The sequence below is a fragment of the Scyliorhinus torazame genome, chromosome 14, assembly GCF_047496885.1.
Source record: "Scyliorhinus torazame isolate Kashiwa2021f chromosome 14, sScyTor2.1, whole genome shotgun sequence".
Classification (NCBI taxonomy): domain Eukaryota; kingdom Metazoa; phylum Chordata; class Chondrichthyes; order Carcharhiniformes; family Scyliorhinidae; genus Scyliorhinus; species Scyliorhinus torazame.
Genome location: NC_092720.1, coordinates 158646976 through 158667393, shown reverse-complemented (window position 1 = coordinate 158667393; position 20418 = coordinate 158646976).

Genomic DNA, 20418 nt, shown 5'->3' with positions numbered 1-20418 from the left:
TCTGGAGACTTGGGCGGAGAGATGGCAGATGGAGTTTAATCCGGACAAATGTGAGGTAATGCATTTTGGAAGGGCTAATGCAGGTAGGGAATATACAGTGAATGGTAGAACCCTCAAGAGTATTGAAAGTCAAAGAGATCTAGGAGTACAGGTCCACAGGTCATTGAAAGGGGCAACACAGGTGGAGAAGGTAGTCAAGAAGGCATACGGCATGCTTGCCTTCATTGGCCGGGGCATTGAGTATAAGAATTGGCAAGTCATGTTGCAGCTGTATAGAACCTTAGTTAGGCCACACTTGGAGTATAGTGTTCAATTCTGGTCGCCACACTACCAGAAGGATGTGGAGGCTTTAGAGAGGCTGCAGAAGAGATTTACCAGAATGTTGCCTGGTATGGAGGGCATAAGCTATGAGGAGCGATTGAATAAACTCGGTTTGTTCTCACTGGAACGAAGGAGGTTGAGGGGCGACCTGATAGAGGTATACAAAATTATGAGGGGCATAGACAGAGTGGATAGTCAGAGGCTTTTCCCCAGGGTAGAGGGGTCAATTACTAGGGGGCATAGGTTTAAGGTGAGAGGGGCAAAGTTGAGAGTAGATGTACGAGGCAAGTTTTTTACGCAGAGGGTAGTGGGTGCCTGGAACTCACTACCGGAGGAGGTAGTGGAAGCAGGGACGATAGGGACATTTAAGGGGCATCTTGACAAATATATGAATAGGATGGGAATAGAAGGATACGGACCCAGGAAGTGTAGAAGATTGTAGTTTAGTCGGGCAGTATGGTCGGCACGGGCTTGGAGGGCCGAAGGGCCTGTTCCTGTGCTGTACATTTCTTTGTTCTTTGTTCTTTGTTCAACTCCACAGTTTGAAATAAGTGTTTCTCTATCTTCATTTTAAAGCTGTGTCCAGAATACTTGGTAACGTAAAACAAACAATTGCTTCCTGGAAGGAATTCAAATCTGCTGTTTGAAAAGGGGAACCGATTATCAATAACAAGTCTTATACCAGTCAGAACGCCATGTGATGGGCCACACCTTTGAAAAGGAGTTTTTGGTTTTACTTGGATTTTGTTATTGAATTCGAACAGTCAAGGGGGAACACATCAAGGATTAAACATAGATTGCTGTCGCTGTGTGTGGCTGTTTTTTTTTGGAGATGATAAAACGTTTTGCTGTATGTGTTTATACAAATGTTAACTAAATTCGTAGAAGATAGCTTGTTTTTTGATTAAAAGTGCATAACAACTCTGTTGAATAACATCTGAAAGACAGGCTCTTCTGCTCATCCTAGGCAAATTCAATAAAAAGTTCTAGGTCTGGTGAACTCTAAGATATACTTTGGAGTTTTCTAAACCCTGGTCCATAATATATAGGGGGGCTCGTCCGGGATAAAAGTCTATCTTTCATGATTGGGTTGACATTGTGAACTGAAGGACAGTGAGGAGTGAGCATATATTTGTTTGCTTGTCAGGTGTTGTATTCAAGTTTAAATAGAGAGTGTTTTGTGTACAATGGCTCATTCACAGGCTCAGAAGTTTTTTTGGGCGGGGGGTGGGGGGGGGGGGGGGGGGTGGCGGTGGGTGGAGAAAGTCACATGCAGTACCTTACAAATGGAGAGCTAAAAAATGTTTTCAGATTTGGCAACAACATTGCAGTTAACATTGCCTGAAAATATAAAAAAAGACGAGATAATTGCGGCGGTCGCTGAGCATTTAAAATTGCCTGGAACACAGTCAGAATCATTGGAAATTGCAAGGATTCAATTACAGATGAAGCAGCTTGAAGATGAAAAATAATTAAAGCAGCTCGAATACGAAAGGAGGGAGAAAGAACAAGAAAGGGAGGTAAAGATCAGGGAAAAAGAAAAGGAGAGAGAAGAAAGGGAAAAAGAAAGAATAGCCAGAGCAGAACAAAAAGCCAGAGAAAGGGAGATGTAGATCAGAGGAAAAAAAGAGACAGAGAAAAAAGAAAACGAGAGAGACTTTGAACTTCAGAAACTGGCCATGAAACGTGAAAGTCAGTTACAATTGGCAGAGGTAAAGAGAAATTTACAGTCTTAGGATAGCGATGAGGATATTGAGAAAGAGTGTCACAGTCAAAGGATTGGTGGGGTTCTAATTAAATATGTCGCAGCACTGCCAAGATTGATGAGATGTATGTAGAAGCCGTTTTCATTTCATTTCAGAAGGTAGCTAAACAAATGAAATGGCCACAGGATATGCGGATATTACTGATTCAAACAAAGTTGGTAGGTAGAGATACTGAAGTGTTTGCATCACGATCAGAGGCGGTATCTGGGACGGCTGATGAGGTGAAAAAATCCATCTTACGTGCATATGAATTAGTGCCTGAAGCCTACAGACAAAGGTTTAGAAATTTAAGGAAAGAACCTGGTCAAACACACGTGGAGTTTGAAAGGATCAAACAGATAAATTTTGCCATGTGAATAAAGGCTTTGAAAATAGTCCAAACATATCAAACTCTTAGAGAAATGGTAATTTTGGAGGAGTTTAAATTCCTAATGTATTGAGAACTCATCTGGAAGAGCAGAGGGTTAAAAGCGAGATTAGCAGCAGAAATGTCAGATCATTATGAATTAGTTCATAAATCAAAGTTTGGTTTCCGACATCAGTTTCTGCCTGCGAGGGAAAGAAACTGGGGAAAGGAGTCATAGAACAAAGAACAAAAAAAGTGCAGCAGAGGAACGGGCCCTTCGGCCCTCCAAGCCAGTGCCGACAATGCTGCCTGTCTAAAATAAAATCTTGTACACTTCCTGGGTCCGTATCTCTCTATTCGCATTCTATTCATGTATTTCTCAAGATGCCCCTGAAATGTCACCATCGACCCTACTTCCACCACCTTCTCCGGCAGCGAGCTCCAGGCACCCACTACCCTCTGTGTAAAAAAACTTGCCTCGTACATCTACTCGAAACTTTGCCCTTCGCACATTTAACCTATGCCCCCTAGTAATTGACCACCTGGGAAAAAGCCTCTGAATATCCATTCTGTCTATGCCCCTCAAAATTTTGTAGACCTCTATCAGGTCGCCCCTCAACCTCCGTCGTTCCAGTGAGAACAAACCAAGTTTATTCAACCGCTCTTCATAGCTAATGCCGTCCATACCAGGCAACATCCTGGTAAATCTCTTCTGGACCCTCTCTAAAGCCTCCACATCCTTCTGGTAGTGTGGCGACCAGAATTGAACACGGGACTCCAAGTGAGGCCTAACTAAGGTTCTATACAGCTGCAACATGACTTGCTAATCCTTATACTCAATGCCCGGCCAATGAAGGGAAGCATGCCGTATGTCTTCTTGAGTACCTTCTACACCTTTGTTGGCCCTTTCAGTGACCTGTGGACCTGTACACCTAGATCTCTCTGACTTTCTTGAGGGTTCTACCATTCATTGTATATTTCCAACCTGCATTATAGCTTCCAAAATGCATCACTTCACATTTGCCCGGATTAATCTCCATCTGCCATCTCTCCGCCCAAGTCTGCAAACTATCTAAATCCTGCTGTATCATTCGACAGTTCTCATCGCTATCCGCAACTCTACCAACCTTTGTGTCGTCTGCAAACTTACTAATCAGACCAGTTACATTTTCCTCCAAATCATTTATATATACTACGAACAGCAAAGGTCCCAGCAATGATCCCTGCGGAACGCCACGAGTCACAGCCCTCCAATTAGAAACGCATCCTTCCATTGCTACTCTCTGCCTTCTATGACCGAGCCAGTTCTGTATCCATCTTGCCAGCTCACCCCTGATCCCATGTGACTTCATCTTTTGCACCAGTCTACACACCAGTCTAGTACAGCTGTGATATGCTCCCTAACCAGTAGCGCAATCAGCCACCCGTTTTACATCCCCCTCTATCCCGGCTGAAACATCTAAATCCTGGAACGTTTAGCTGCCAATCCTGTCCTTCCCTCAACCAGGCCTCTGTAATGCAACGACATCATAGTTCCAAGTACTAATCCAAGCTCTAAATTCATCTGCCTTACCCGTAATACTTCTTGCAATAAAACAGATGCAATTCAGGCCACCAGATCAGCTGTTTTCAGAAACATCTCCCGGCCTTCTCTTCTTCAGAGCCATAGTGGCCTTATTCCCTGGTCCTCCCTCAATGCTTTCACCTTCTGATCTATTGCTTCGGTACCCACCCCCATGTCATACTAGCTTAAACCCTCCTTTGTGACACTAGCAAGCCTCCCAGACAGGATATTCATTCCTCTCCAGTTTAGATGCAACCCGACCTTCTTATGCAGGTCCCACCTGCCCCGGAAGAGCTCCCAGTGGTCCAGATAACGGAAACCCTCCCTGCTACACCAGCTGCTGAGCGACGTGTTTAGCTGCTCTATCTTCCTATTTCTAGCCTCACTGGCACTGGGAGTAATCCCGAGATTACAACCCGAGGGGTCCTGTCTTTTAACTTGCTGCCTAGCTCCCTGAACTCCTGCTGCAGGAGCACACGCCCTTTCCTGCCTATGTCGTTAGTACTAATATGTACAACGACCAATGCCTGTTTGACCTACCCCTTCAGGATGCCCGCTACCCGTTCAGAGTCATATAACAGAGAACATTACAGTGCAGTACAGGCCCTTCGGCCCTCGATGGTGCACTGAACTGTGAAACCACTCTAAAGCCCATCTACACTATTCCATTATTGTCCATCTGTCTCTGCAATGACCATTTGAATGTCCTAAGTGTTGGCGAGTCTACGACTGTTGCAGGCAGGGCATTCCACGCCCTTACTACTCTCTGAGGAAAGAACCTACCTCTGACATCTGTCTTATATCTATCTCCCCTCAATTTAATGGTATGTCCCCTCGTGCTAGACATCACCATCCGAGGAAAAAGGCTCTCACTGACCACCCTATCCAATCCTCTGATCATCTTGTATGCCTCAATTAAGTCACCTCTTAACCTTCTTCTCTCTAACGAAAACAGCCTCATGTCCCTCAGCCTTTCCTCATAAGATCTTCCCTCCATACCAGGCAACATTCTGGTAAATCTCCTCTGCACCCTTTCCTTTGCTTCCTCATCCTTCCTATAATGCAGCGACCAGAATTGCCCGCAATACTCCAAATGCGGCCGCACTAGAGTGCTGTTTAGCTGCAACACGACCTCATGGCTCCTAAACTCAATCCCACTACCAATAAAAGCTAACATACCGTACGCCTTCTTAACAACCCTCTCAACCTGGGTGGCAACTTTCAGGGATCTATGTACATGGACTCCGAGATCTCTCTGCTCATCCACACTGCCAAGAATCTTACCATTAGCCCAGGATAGACTGTACTGTAGGGCAATGTTAAATACAAATTACTGGAAGGAACTATTAAGTAGACATTACTGCATGGCACGTTAAATATAATTTACTGCAGGAATCCTTGAAATAGACTTTACTCTAGGACACTGTTCACATCGACATTAATCGAGGGCACTGTTTACAAGGTATTTAGATAGGGCATTGTTTAGATAGACTTTACTGTGGGACACTGTTTAAACAGACTTTACTGTAGGGCACTGTTTAACTGGGTTTTACTTTAGTGGACTGTTTGAATAGACTTTTCTGTAGAGTACTATTTACTGAGACTTTTCTGTAGGACACTGTTTACATAGACTTTACTGTAGAACACTGATTAATTAGACTTTACTGTAGGGCACTGCTTAAATAGATTTTACTTTAGCACACTGTTTAAATTGACTTAATGTATGGCACTGTGAAAAAGAGTTTACTGTTGCGCACTGTTAAATAGACTTTCCTGCAAGGCATTATTTACAAAGACTTTACTGTTTAAATAGACTTTGCAGTAAGGCACTGTTCAAACAGACTTTCCTGTAGGGCACTGTAAAATAGACTTTACTGTAGGACACAGTTTACATGGTAAGAGGTCTTTCAACACCAGGTTCAAGCCCAACAGGTTTATTTTGAATCACTAGCTTTGGAGCCCTGCTCCTCCCTCATGTGAATGAAGAGGTATGCTCCAGAAACATTTATATAGACAAAGTCAAAGATGCAATACGATACTTTGAATGCGAGTTTTTGCAGGTAATTACGTCTTTACAGGTCCAAACGGAGCAACTGGAGCGAGGGATAATTACAGGTTAAAGAGATATGAACTGTCTGAAGCCAGGATAGTTGGTAGGATTCCGCAGGCCCAGGCAAGATGGTGGGGGGGGGGGGGAGTGGGGGGGGGGGGGGGTGGGGTGGGGGGATTGTAATGAGACATGAATCCAAGGTGTCCCGGTTGAGGGCATTCTCATGTGTGCGGAACGTGGCTATAAGTTTCTCCTCGGCGATTCTGCGTTGTCGCACTTTCCGAAGGCCGCCTTGGAGAATGCTTACCCGAAGATCAGAGGCTGAATGCCTTTAACTGCTGAAGTGTGCCCCGACTGGAAGGGAACATTCCTGCCTGGCGATTGTCGCACAATGTCTGTTCATCCGTTGTCGCAGTGCCTGCATGGTCTCGCCAACGTACCACTTTCCGGGACATCCTTTCCTGCAGCGTATGAGGCAGCCAACATCAGCTGAGGCACACGAGTTTGTGCCACGTACCTGGTGAGTGGTGTTCTCACTTGTAATGGTGGTACCCATGTCGATGATCTGGCACGTCTTGCAGAGATTGCCGTGGCAGAGTTGTGTGATGTTGTGGTTGCTGTTCTGAAGGCTGGGTAGTTTGCTGCAAAGACGGCGAGGTTGTTTGAAGGCAAGTAGCGGGGGTGTGGGGATGGCCTTGGCAAGATGCGCGTCTTCATCGATGATATGTTGAAGGCTGCGAAGAAGATGTTGTAGTTTCTCCGCTCCGGGAAAGACCTGGATGACAAAGGGTACTCTGTCGGTTGCGCCCCAGGTTTGTCTTCTGAGGAGGTCAGTGTGATTTTCTGCTGTGCCGCGTTGGAATTGTCGATCGATAAGTCGAGCGCAATATCCCGCTCGTATGAGGTCATCGTTCAGCTTCTGTAGATGTCTGTTATGCTCCTACTCATCTGAGCAGATCCTGTGTATACAGAGGGCGTGTCCATAGGGCATGGCTTCTTTAATGTGTTTAGGGTGGAAGCTGGACAAGTGGAGCATCGTGAGGTTATCCGTGGGCTTGCGGGAAAGCGAAGTGCTGAGGTGACCGCCCTTGATGGAGATGAGTGTCTCCAAGAATGCAACCGATTCTGGAGAGTAGTTCATTGTGAGGCTGATGGTGGGATGGAACATATTGATGTCATCGTGCAGTCATTTCAGTGAAACTTCTCCGTGGGTCCAAAGGAGAATTGCAGCCAATCGTGCGTGCACGGTTGATGTGACACCGGGTGGGGGCCATTGAAAGAGGCCCCCCGCTGCGTTTCTCCGCCGACAACTGGCCGTGTTCTCGCCGGTGTGGTGCACTCATGGTTCCACCTGACGGGAGCTCGGAGTGGCGGCTGCGGACTTATTCTGCGGCCGCCCTGGTGGGCGTGTGGGGTTGGGGGGGGGGGGAGGGGTAGATCCATCACGAGGGCACTTTACATAGAGTTTACTGTAGGGCACTGTTTACATAGACTACTCAAGGGCACTGGTTAGATAGACTGAGGACATTGGTTTACATTGGCTTTACTGTAGGGCACTGTTTACATAGACTTTACTGTCGGGCAGTCTTACATAAACTTTAGCATACGGCACTGTTTAATATGCTTCACTGCATGCACGCTTTACCTAGACTTTACTGTCGGGCACTTTTTACATCGACATTACTGTAGGACAATGTTTCTATAGTCTTTACTGTAGGGAACTGTTTACGTAGACATTTCTGAATACGTTATCGTAGGACATTGTTTACATAGACTTTACTGTGTGACACTATTCACGTATACTTTTCTCTTGGACACTGTTTACATAGATTTTACTGTACGGCACTGTTTACATAATCTTTACTGCAGGGCACTGTTTAAATGGACTTTACTCTAGCGCACTGTTGAAACAGACTATATTGCAGGGCACTGTGAAATAGATTTTACTGAAGGGTACTGGTTACATAGACTTTACTAGGGGACACTTTTTAAATAGACTTTACTGCAGGGCACTGCTAGCTGTTGTTCTGTTTCTAGGTCCCAATAGTGTCGCCAATCCTGTGGGTATTTCTATTTATCTCGGTGAACCACAAGCCTTTCCCTTATATCAATCAAATTACCACACAACCAGTTAGTTAGTTCAAAAGATGGTTTATTTACAGACACAAGAATTATCTCAACATGCAAACACAATAACTGCTACGGGTTAAACTACGCCTATCAGCTACAATAACCTATACTTAACATCAGGGCGACCGGCACTGTGCAAATGATTAAAGTTCTTTATCTGGATTTCACTTGGCTGGTTCGAAGAAAGTGGCTCTGTCTCTGCTGGCCTCATCCACCAGGTAGCGGTCTTGAACTTAGCTGGCTGTTCCTGTTGCAATTGGGTTGGCACAGGTCGGATCCAAAAAACACATGGCTGCGCTCTCCTTTATCCCTCTGGCATTTCACGCCCATTGGTGCGGTCCTAATCCTTGGACCCAATAGTTCGACAGGACCCTAATCACTCTCTTGATTTCGGCCAATAAAGGGGTGGGAGCCTTGGTAGCTGGGCGGGTACTAAGCTGTCATTGACCTTGGCAGTTGTGCTTTCTGAGCAATGGAGTGGCGCCGATCAGTCTGTGGCTGCACTGGTTGCTTGATTGGAGTTCTAGTGTCCTGGGAAAATGGGCCGTTAAAATGGAAACGAGCGGGGGGTTTCGGTCAGGTCTGTTTACCTGTGTTTGAGATACACATATACTTTCTATCTGAGTCCTGGGTTGGCCCATGTGGATTTGCAGGTGGCCATCTTAGATGGATACATTCCGTCCTTTTGATCCTGAGCGTGAAGTGTGGTGGATCACACTATTGATCCTTGTTCATCCTTGGTGGACCGGTCACCCTTGGTAAAGACAAGGTTCTACTCTAGTCTATCTTATAGTTTGGGACATTTACCTAATATTCCATGAATATATTCATAAATTTAATTCATCTCTAACGGTTACTATCATTTAGGTCACTATAACATTTAGTTTATCCGCACAGTTCATCTCTAGCTAAGGCTATCTCAGCTACTCTCATGCTGCTGGTGAATAGCAAAGAACTTATATACAGTACAACATTTCAAACAGAAGCATCACATTTCTACTTAATCCTAATAAAGTAAAAGAGGTACGTGGTTTATTTTTGGCAGCGATGATTACATGCGTTCAATTTTGTTGAATTCCAAAGAAGGGGGCTCGGACTGTGTATATCGAGGAACGGGAGGATTTTGCTCACCATTTACAGAGTCGGAGTGTCTGAATGACACTGTAGATTATTGCAATTATTAGAACGGCGTCTACTATGTATGAAGGGGGTTCCATTTGGCAATGGTTTTGCACCAGGTGGGGGTTTCTATGTCTGTCTTTATGTGTGGTGTAGTGTCCGGGCTGGTGGTGGCCTGTTGGGTGGTAGGGTTCGGGGCTGCTATAGTGTCTAACGAAATTTCGTTGCGCGCGCAGTTTTAGAAGTCCAGCGAGGATCCAAACGCATGTCAGCAGTCCTTGCTTCATCCTGTGTTTTCTGTTTTCCGTGTAATCCTGGGGATGCAAGCATAGTATCTGTTATTATCTTCGGTTAATATCTCATTTTATTAGTCTGGCTCTCCTTACTCCCGTTATGAATGTGTGACTCCCTCATTTTAAAAAAATATACCATTTTGGAGAGACAAGAAATGTAAATTTATAAAATGCAGAGACACGAGCAGCTTGTGGTCGATGCGGGGAGTGGGTGGACAATTTATTCGACCAGTTTCCATCTTCGCTCACAACCATGGGAGGTTGCGGCTTTGCTTAACCAGCCGAATTGCTAGGCGGTCAGTTATCTATATTTCTTAGCCGCAATTACATTTGGCCTGGGGTGTAACTGGCATATGGAGTCGGTGTAGTGTGACCGAAGAAGAGAGGAAGGAGGAGAGAAACAAAAATGAAGTGGCATTGCTTAAGTGTCCCTTCCATGAGAAGTGGCGGGAAACTGCTCACAGTGTGCTGGGGGCAGCTGGGACATAGAATACAGAACATAGAACAGTACAACACAGAACAGGCCCTTTGGCCCTCGATGCTGTGCTGAGCCTTGTCCGAAACCAAGATCAAGCTATCCCACTCCCTGTCATTCTGGTGTGCTCCATGTGCCTATCCAATAACCGCTTGAAAGTTCCTAAAGTGTCCGACTCCACTACCACAGCAGGCAGTCCATTCCACACCCGAACTACTCTCTGAGTAAAGAACCTACCTCGGACATCCCTCCGATATCTCCCATCCTGAAACTTATAGTTATGCCCCATTGTAACAGTTGCATCCACAGAGGAAATAGTCTCTGAACGTCCACTCTATCAATCCCCCCTCATCATCTTATAAACCTCTATTAAGCCGCCTCTCATCCTCCTCCACTCCAAAGAGAAACGACCTAGCTCCCTCAACCTTTCCTCATAAGACCTATGCTCCAAACCAGGCAGCATCCTGGTGAATCTCCTTTGCACCCTTTCCAATGCTTCCACATCCTTCATATAGTGAGGTGACCAGAACTGCACACAACTGTGGTCTCACCAGGGTCATGAACAGTTGCAGCATAACCCCACGGCTCTTAAACTCAAGCCCCCTGTTTATAAACGCTAACACACTATAGGCCTTCTTCACGGTTCTATCCACTTGAGTGGCAATCTTCAGAGATCTGTGGACATGAACCTCAAGTTCTCTTTGTTCCTCCACATTCCTCAGAACACTGCCGTTGACCTTGTAATCCGCATTCAAATTTTTCCTACCAAAATGATTTACCGCGCACTTATCAGGGTTAAACTCCATCTGCCATTTTGCGGCCCAGCTCTACATCCTATGATTAGAGATAGTCAACATGTTTTTGTGAAGGGTAGATCGTGCCTCACAAACCTTATTGAGTTCTTTGAGAAGGTGACCAAACAGGTGGATGAGGGTAAAGCAGTTGATGTGGTGTATATGGATTTCAGTAAAGCGTTTGATAAGGTTCCCCACGGTAGGCTACTGCAGAAAATACGGAGGCATGGGATTCAGGGTGATTTAGCAGTTTGGATCAGAAATTGGCTATCTGGAAGAAGACAAAGGGTGGTGGTGAATGGGAAATGTTCAGACTGGAGTCCAGTGACTGGTGGTATACCACAAGGATCTGTTTTGGGGCCACTGCTGTTTGTCATTTTCATGAATGACCTGGAGGAGGGCGTAGAAGGATGGGTGAGTACATTTGCAGATGACACTAAAGTCGGTGGAGTTGTGGACAGTGCGGAAGGATGTTACAAGTTACAGAGGGACATAGATAAGGTGCAGCGCTGGGCTGAGAGGTGGCAAATGGAGTTTAATGCAGAAAAGTGTGAGGTGATTCATTTGGAAGGAATAACAGGAAGATAGAGTACTGGGCTAATGGTAAGATTCTTGGCAGTGTGGATGAGCAGACAGATCTCGGTGTCCATGTACATAGATCTCTGAAAGTTGCCACCCAGGCTGAGAGGGTTGTTAAGAAGGCATACGGCGTGCTAGCTTTTATTGGTCGAGGGATTGAGCTTCGGAGCCATGAGGTCATGTTGCAGCTGTACAAATCTCTGGTGCGGCCGCATTTGGAGTATTGCGTGCAATTCTGGTCGCCGCATTATAGGAAGGATGTGGAAGCATTGGAAAGGGTGCAGAGGAAATTTACCAGAATGTTGCCTGGTATGAAGGGAAGATCATATGAGGAAAGGCTGAGGGACTTGAGGCTGTTTTCGTTGGAGAGAAGAAGGTTAAGAGGTGACTTAATTGAGGCATACAAGATGATCAGAGGATTGGATAGGGTGGACAGTGAGAGCCTTTTTCCTTGGATGGTGAAGTCTAGCACGAGGGGACATAGCTTTAAATTGAGAGGAGATAGATATAAAACAGATGTCAGAGGTAGGTTCTTTACTCAGAGAGTAGTCCGGGCGTGGAATGCCCTGCCTGCAACAGTAGTGGACTCGCCATCACTAAGAGCATTCAAATGGTCATTGGATAGACATATGGACGATAAGGGAATAGTGTAGATGGCCTTTAGAGTGTTTTCACAGGTCGGCGCATCATCGAGGGCCGAAGGGTCTGTAATGCGCTGTAATGTTCTAGGTTCTATGTTTTTTCGATGTTTCTTTGCAGCCGACAGCAGCCCTCCACCTCATCCACTACTCCACCAATCTTGGTGTCATCAGCACATTTACTGACCCACTCTTCAGCCCCCTCCTCCAAATCATTGATAAAAACCACAAATAGCAGACGAGCCAGCCCTGATCCCTGTCGTACACAACTGGTAACTGGTCTCCAGTCTGACAATTTTCCATCCACCACCACCTTCTGTCTTCTATGTGATAGCCAGTTACTTATCCAATTGGCCAAATTTGCCTCTATCCCACACCTTCTTACTTTCTTCATGAGCCGACCATGGGAACCTTACCAAGCACCTGACTAAAATCAACTGCTCTACCTTCATCTACACACTTAGTTACGTCCTCAAAGAATTCAATCAAATTTGTGAGGCAAGACTTATCCTTAACAAATCTGTGTTGACTATCCCGGATTAAGCTGCATCTTTCCAAATGGTCATAAATCCTATCCTTCAGGACCTTTTCCATTAACTTACCGACCGCCGAAGTAAAACTAAACGGCCTGTAATTACAAGGGTCATACCTGTGCCCTTTCTTGTACAGAGGAGCAACATTCGCCACTCTCCACTCCTCTGGCACTATCCCCGTGGACAGTGAGGACCCAAAGATCAAAGCCAAAGGCTCTGCAAACTCATCCCTTGCCTCCCAAAGAATCCTAGGATATATCCCATCTGGCTCAGGGGACTTGTCGACCATAAGGTTTTTCAAAATTGCTAATACATCCTTCCTCAGAACATCTCCCTCCTCCAGCCTACCCGCCTGCATCACACTCTTATCCTCAGAAACATGGCCCCTCCCCTTGGTGTACACTGAAGAAAAATATTCATTCAACGCCTCTCCTATCTCCTCTGACCCCATGCACCAATTCCTTCTACTGTCCCTGACCAGCCCTGACCTCACCATGGTCATTCTTTCATTTCTCACATAAGAGTAAAAAGCCTTAGGGTTTTCCTTGATCCGACCCGCTCAGGACTTGTCATGCCCCCTTATAGCTCTCCGAAACCCTTTTTTTTTTACCTCATTCCTTGCTACCTAGTAACCCTCAAGCGACCCAACTGAACCTTGTTTCCTCAGCCTTACATACGCTTCCTTTTTCCTATTGACAAGACATTCAACCTCTTTTCTGAACCATAGTTCACTCACACGGCAATTTGCTCCCTGCTTGACAGTGACATACCTACCATGGACAGGCAGTATTTGTACCTTGAACAAGCTCCACTTTTCATTTGTGCCTTTCCCTGACAGTTTCTGTTCGCATCTTTTGCTCACGAATTCTTGCCTAATCGCATCATAATTACCCCTCCGCCAATTATAAACCTTGCCCTGCCGTATGGCCCTATCCCTCTCCATTGCAACAGTGAAAGACACCGAATTGTGGTCACTATCTCCAAAGTGCTCTCCCACAAACAAATCTAACATTGGGCCCGTTTCATTACCCAGTACCAAATCCAATGTGGCTCCACCTCTTGTCAAACTATCCACATATTGTGTCAGGAAACCCTCCTGCACACACTGTACAAAAACTGCCCCATCCGAACTGTTCGACCTATAGAGGTTCCAATCAAAATACGGAAAGTTAAAGTCACCCATGACAACTACCCTGAGACCTCCACTCCTATCCATAATCTGTTTTGCAATTTCTTCCTCCACATCTCTATTACTATTTGGGGGCTTATAGAAAACTCCGAACAACGTGACCGCTCCTTTCCTATTTCTAACTTCAGCCCATATTACTTTAGTCGGCAGATCCCCCTCGAACTGCCTTTCTGCAGCCGTTAAATTATCCTTGATTAACAATGCTACTCCTCCACCTCTTGTACCACCTTCCCTACTCTTACTGAAACATCTATACCCCGGAACTTCCAACAATCATTCCTGTCCCTGTTCTAACCATGCACTTTGGAAAAAAGAATAGAGGCATGGACTATTTTCTAAACGGTGACAAAATTCAAAATGCTGAAGTGCAAAGGGACTTGGGGGTCCTAGACCAGGACTATCTAAAGGTAAACTTGCAGGTTGAGTCCGTAATTAAGAAAGCAAATGCAATGTTGTCATTCATCTCAAGAGGCTTGGAATATAAAAACATGGATGTACTTCTGAAGCTTTAGAAAGCATTAGTTCGGCCTCATTTAGAATACTGTGAGCAATTTTGGGCCCCACACCTCAGGAAGGACATACTGGCACTGGAGCGGGTCCAGCGGAGATTCACACGGATGATCCCAGGAATGGTAGGCCTAACATGTGATGAACGTCTGAGGCTCCACGGATTATATTCATTGGAGTTTAGGAGGTTGAGGGGAGATCTAATAGAAACTTACAAGATAATGAATGGCTTAGATAGGGTGGATGTAGGGAAGTTGTTTCCATTAGCAGGGGAGACTAGGACCCAGGGGCACAGCCTTAGAATAAAAGGGAGTCACTTTAGAACAGAGATGAGGAGAAATTTCTTCAGTCAAAGAGTGGTGGGTCTGTGGAATTAATTGCCACAGAGGGCGGTGGAGGCCGGGACGTTGAGTGTCTTTAAGACAGAAGTTGATAAACTCTTGATTTCTCGAGGAATTAAGGGCTATGGAGAGAAAGCTGGTAAATGGAGTTGAAATCAGCCATGATTGAATGGTGGAGTGGACTCGATGGGCCGAATGGCCTTACTTCCGCTCCTATATCTTATGGTCTTATGTCTCCGTAATGCCCACAACATCGTAGTCCCAAGTACCAATCCATGCTCCAAGTTCACCTACCTTATTCCGGATGCTCCTTGCATTGAAGTAGACACACTTCAAAACACTTTCCTGTCTGCCGGTCACTCCTGCGACCTTGATACCCTCCTCAATACCTCACTACTCTCAACACTGGCTTCTGGACTACCCCTCGTTTTCCTATCCCCCTGACAATTTGGGGCCTTGCAGCTTCTAATGGTGGTGTTCTCTTTCATGTCTGGGTGCTGGTCCAGCTGGTGCTCCTGCAATCTCTGGCGAAGTGTCCTGACTGCGCACAGTTGTAACATGACTCCTGGGGCGCGTAAGGTGGAGCAGGCTCTCTGGTGTATTGCTCCCTTGGGTATGGTTCCCTGGGATATGTGACTTTCCTCGACCCTCGTTTAGCCATGCGGGCCACTGGCTAGTCCTCACTGGGTGCATAGAACATAGAACATAGAACATACAGTGCAGAAGGAGGCCATTTGGCCCATCGAGTCTGCACCAACCCAGTTAAGCCGTCATTTCCACCCTATCCCCGTAACCCAATAACCCCTCCTAACCTTTTTGGTCACTAAGGGCAATTTATCATGGCCAATCCACCTAACCTGCACTTCTTTGGACTGTGGGAGGAAACCGGAGCACCCGGAGGAAACCCACGCAGACACGGGGAGAACGTGCAGACTCCACACAGACAGTGCCCCAGTGGGGAATCGAACCTGGGACCCTGGCGCTGTGAAGCCAAAGTGCTAACCACTGTGCTACCGTGCATGTTTGCTTCTATATCGTCCTGATCTGTCCGTCGGTGTAGGGATTGTTCCCATGCTCTAGAAAGTCGTTTAAGTAACCAAACCTCATTGTGTGTGTGTTGTCTGTGGGGTCGTAGTTTGCACAAGCCTTTTGACCTGCGTCTGTGGCAAGCGAGACGAAGGTGTCCTCCTCATTTAGGTGTGTGCGGCTCAATTGTCCGTAGGCTGCCATGAAATGACTCCAGAGACGACGAGCAAACGCGGTCGGGTGTTCTCTCTACTTTTGTCTGCAGTGATTTAAACCCCCAACTGGCTCTTATTTGTTATACCCGATGCCATCTAATATGGCTGTTTTCATTTCCTGTAGGGTTTTTCCTGCTACATTTTGGGATTCTGGCTGGGCTGATCTTACGGACTGCCTAAGGCTCATAAGTATTAGCGTTACTACCCTTTCACCTAGGCCGTACAGAACCTTTTGTTGGCGCACCTCCTCAAAGAAGCTGTGCGGGTCTGCGGTGGACTGGAATTGAATAATTTTCGTGCAACCGTCTCTTAATTGGGTGATCCACGATCAATGACCACTAAAGCGAGGTTGTAGTCCAACTGAAGGCTCTAATAAGCTAGATGTTTCCCCCAGCAGCTCAGGTACAGAATGAAGGCTGCTGGGGAGGCACTGGTTCTTATACCCCCGCCTAGCAGGGCGGAGCTATCATACATTCTAAACAATAGAAAGCATACAGTTTCCACCAATGGTGCTTCAGCCTATCAGGTACCGTAATACCTATAATACCACATTCACCCCCCGCCCCCCCCCCCCCAGTTAAAAATGAGTCCAGCGGGGGTGGTGGCCTGAAACTACAAAACATGGCAACGTGGTATAATTAGTTCTGGAGGTACCATAATACCTCCGTAGAGTGTTTAGTAACTATTTACAATTCTGATAGCTATGTACATTTGATGGTTTATATTTACAGTTTACAATTGAAATGAAGCAATCAGTCGATCGGGGGCCCTGGTCGTCCATTGTGATCGTCGGAGCTTCGGTGGTGACTCCGGTGGAGGCTTGGGCGTCTGTGACTCCGGGAGCGTGGCTTCGATCTCCATGGCAGCTTCGGCACCCTTCGGCTGGTGGGGAAAACGAAGCACCTGCGGGGGCGTCCGTGGGTGGGGGGCCTAGACGGGGCCGGTGGAAGGACCGAGCCTCCTGTAAGGTGCTGCCGTGGAGGGGAGGGTGGGAGTGGTGGCTGGGAAGTGTGTGGGGTTCCGGCAGGCGCCGGGTCCCGTAGGGAGACCCTATCTTGTCGGCCATCGGGGTACGCCACGGAGGCGTACTGAGTTAGCATGGAGCAGATGGACCCTCTCGACCAACGCGTCCGACTTGTGCGCCCGCACGTATGTTCGGAGCAGGATGGGTCCGGGTGTTGCCAGCTAGGTCGGGAGCGAGGTCCCAGAGGAGGACTTCCTACGGCAGACAAGGAGGCATTTGTGAGGTGCCTGATTGGTGGTCGTACAAAGCAGTGACCGGATGGAGTGGAGGGCATCCGGGGGAATTCTTGCCAGCGGGAGACTGGGAGGTTCCTGGACCATAGGGCCAATAGGACGGCCTTCCAGATCGTTCCGTTCTCCCTCTCTACCTGTCCGTTATCCCGGGGGTTGTAACTGGTCGTCCTGCTCGAGGCGATGCCCTTGCTGAGCAGGAATTGACGCAGTTCGTCACTCATAAAGGAGGAACCCCTACCACTGTGTATGTAAGCGGGGAACCCGAGCAGTGCAAAGATGCTCTGGAGCGCCTTGATGACGGTGGTTGCAGTCATGTCGAGGCAGGGGATGGCGAATGGAAACCGGGAGTACTTGTCAATCACGTTCAGAAAGTACGTGTTGCGGTCGGGAGAGGGGAGGGGGCCTTTGAAGTCCATACTGAGGCGTTCAAAGGGACGAGAAGCCTTTATCAGGTGCGCTTTCTCTGGTCGTTAGAAGTACGGTTTGCACTCCGCGCAGATTTGGCAGTCCCTGGGGGATGTCCTGACCTCCTCGATGGAGCAGGGCAGGTTGCGGGTCTTGACAAAATGGTAAAATTGGGTGGCAGAGGTCCTCATGGAGGGCTCGGAGGCGGTCCACTTGTGTGGTGGCACATGTCCCGCGGGACAGGGCGTCAGGAGGCTCGTTTAGCTTCCCGGGACGATACAAGATCTCGTAGTTGAAGGTGGAGAGTTCGATCCTCCACCGCAAGATCTTGTCGTTTTTTATCTTGCCCCGCTGTGCATTATCAAACATGAAAGCAACCGACCGTTGGTCCGTGAGGAGAGTGAATCTCCTGCCGGCAAGCTAATGCCTCCAATGTCGCAAAGCTTCTTCTATGGCCTGGGCATCGACTGAGGAGTGGAAGATTTAGGAATCATGGAGGGTACGAGAGAAGAAGGCCACGGGTCTGCCCTCTTGGTTGAGGGTGGACGCCAGAGCTACATCAGAGCTACTGCGTCTGTGCTCACTGGCTCCTCTTCGGATTCTCTTCCAGCCTCCTGATTCCTGCACAGTGATTGCCAATGGCAAATTGTCAGGGTTAATAAGAGCAGGGACAGCGAGCATCCCTGTCTTTTGCCTCTGTGCAGCTGGAGGTGTTTAGGACTGTTGGATTGGTCCATGCGCTCATGTTAGGAGTGTCATATATGAGTTTCACCCATGAGGTGAACCCTATCCCCAGCCCAAACCACTTCAGCATCTTAAAGAGGTAATTCCACTGTACTCTGTTGAAGGCCTTTTCTGCGTCCAGGGAGACGATACCTCTAGTGTTCCCTCCATGGATGAGGTTAATATCACATTCAGCAAACGTCAGATGTTCGCAGTTAGCTGCCTACCCTTGTCTGGTCTTCTGTGACCACCTGCGTTATGCAATTCTGTAGTCTCTTGGCCAGGAGGTTTGCGGGTATTTTTACGGCTCCGTTGAGCAGCATAATGGCTTTGTATGATCCACCAATATAGTGGCCTGTGTTAGCATTGGAGGCAGAGTGCCCCTCACGAGTGAGTCTGCAAACATCTCCCTCGGGTGCTGGCACGAATATTCTGTAAAAGTCAGCGCAGAGTTTTCCCCGCCTGCATAGAGTTGCTGCTCTTCATGACCTCTCCCGGTAAGAATGATGCGTCCAGCTCCCTCCACCTTTGAGACCCCACGACTGGCAAGCCCAATCCATTGATAACCCACTTTATCGCCGAGTCCCTGTCGGTGGCTCGTAGGTTTCCCCAGTAGAACACCTCGACTGCTTTGTTGACATTTTTTGGTTTGGCTACCATATAATCAGAGAATCAGAGAACTTACAATGCAGACGGAGGCATTCAGTTCATCGAACCTGCACTGACTCTTGAAAAGAGCACCCTACTTAAGGCCACATCTCCACCCTATTCCCGTAACCCAGGAACCACACCGAAAGTTTTTGGACACTAAGGACAATTTAGCATGGCCAATCCACCTAAACTGCACATCTTTGGACTGTGGGGGGAAACCGGAGCATCAGGCAGTAACCCACGCAGAAACAGGGAGAATGTGCAGACTCCGCACAGACAGTGACCCAAGCTTTGACCCTGGACCTGTAAAGCATCAGTGCTAACCACCGTGCTACCGTGCCACCTTCTGCCTCTTTTGTCCTTTACCTTGGCTATTCCCTCGTGGCTACCTGCTTTCTCAGCTGGTGAGCCAGCGAGCGACTAGCGTTGTCTCCATGCCCACAAAAGGTCCGCTGTGTGTGGCGGAGTTGGTACAAAACTTCCCTGTTGGAAAGCAGGTAATGGTCCATTTGTAGCGTCTTGCTCTCCGCAGGCAATCTACGGTAAGGACCTCGGAGTACGGTCTGTCGGTCTTTGGTATGGAGTCGATCAGTTGCTGCCTAGCCGCCTTATCTTCCCTATCTCTGCGTGCCTTGTAGGCAATAGTATTTCCCCTAATTCCAGCCTTCAATGTCTCCCAGAATGTGGACAGTCAGACTTCCCCATTGCAGTTGCTCATTACATACCCGCCTGTGGCCTGAGTTAATTTCTCAGAGACGATCGTGTCGACCTGTAAAACATCCATGTGGGGTGCTGGGCATGGCCCGTCTCCAACCTCAGATCCATGTAAAGTGGAGTTTGGTCAGAGATTAGAATCGCAGAGTATTCCACACTTACTTTTTCTGGAAGCACGAATTTCCCCACTGGAAATAAGTCGATACAGGTGTAGACCTTGTGCGCTGATGACACCATGGATTCACAGCCCCCATCTGCCCCATGAACCTTCCCAGTTCCCTACCAGCCTGCCGTTTTCCCTGTTCTAGTGGTTGATCTGTCCATCAGCAGATCCTGTTCACAGTTAAAGTCCTCCCCTCCCCCCCCCTCTCCCCCCACCCGCCCCCAAACTTCAGACGTTGCGTATCTATCAGGGATTTCCACCATGGTCTTCATTATAAATTCTGTGTCATCCCAGTTGGGCACAACTCTGGATCAGGGGCGAATGTCGTGCCGCTGTTCAAAAAAGAGGGGAGGGATAACCTTGGGAATTACAGGCCATTTAGACTTACTTCGGTGGTAGGCAAAGTAATGGAAAGGGTACCGAGGGATGGGATTTCTGAGCATCTGGAAAGACACTGCTTGATTAGGGTTAGTCAGCACGGATTTGTGAGGGGTAGGTCTTGCCTCACAAGTCTTATTGAATTCTTTGAGTAGGTGACCAAGCATGTGGATGAAGGTAAAGCAGTGGATGTAGTGTACATGGATTTTAGTAAGGCATTTGATAACGTTCCCCATGGTAG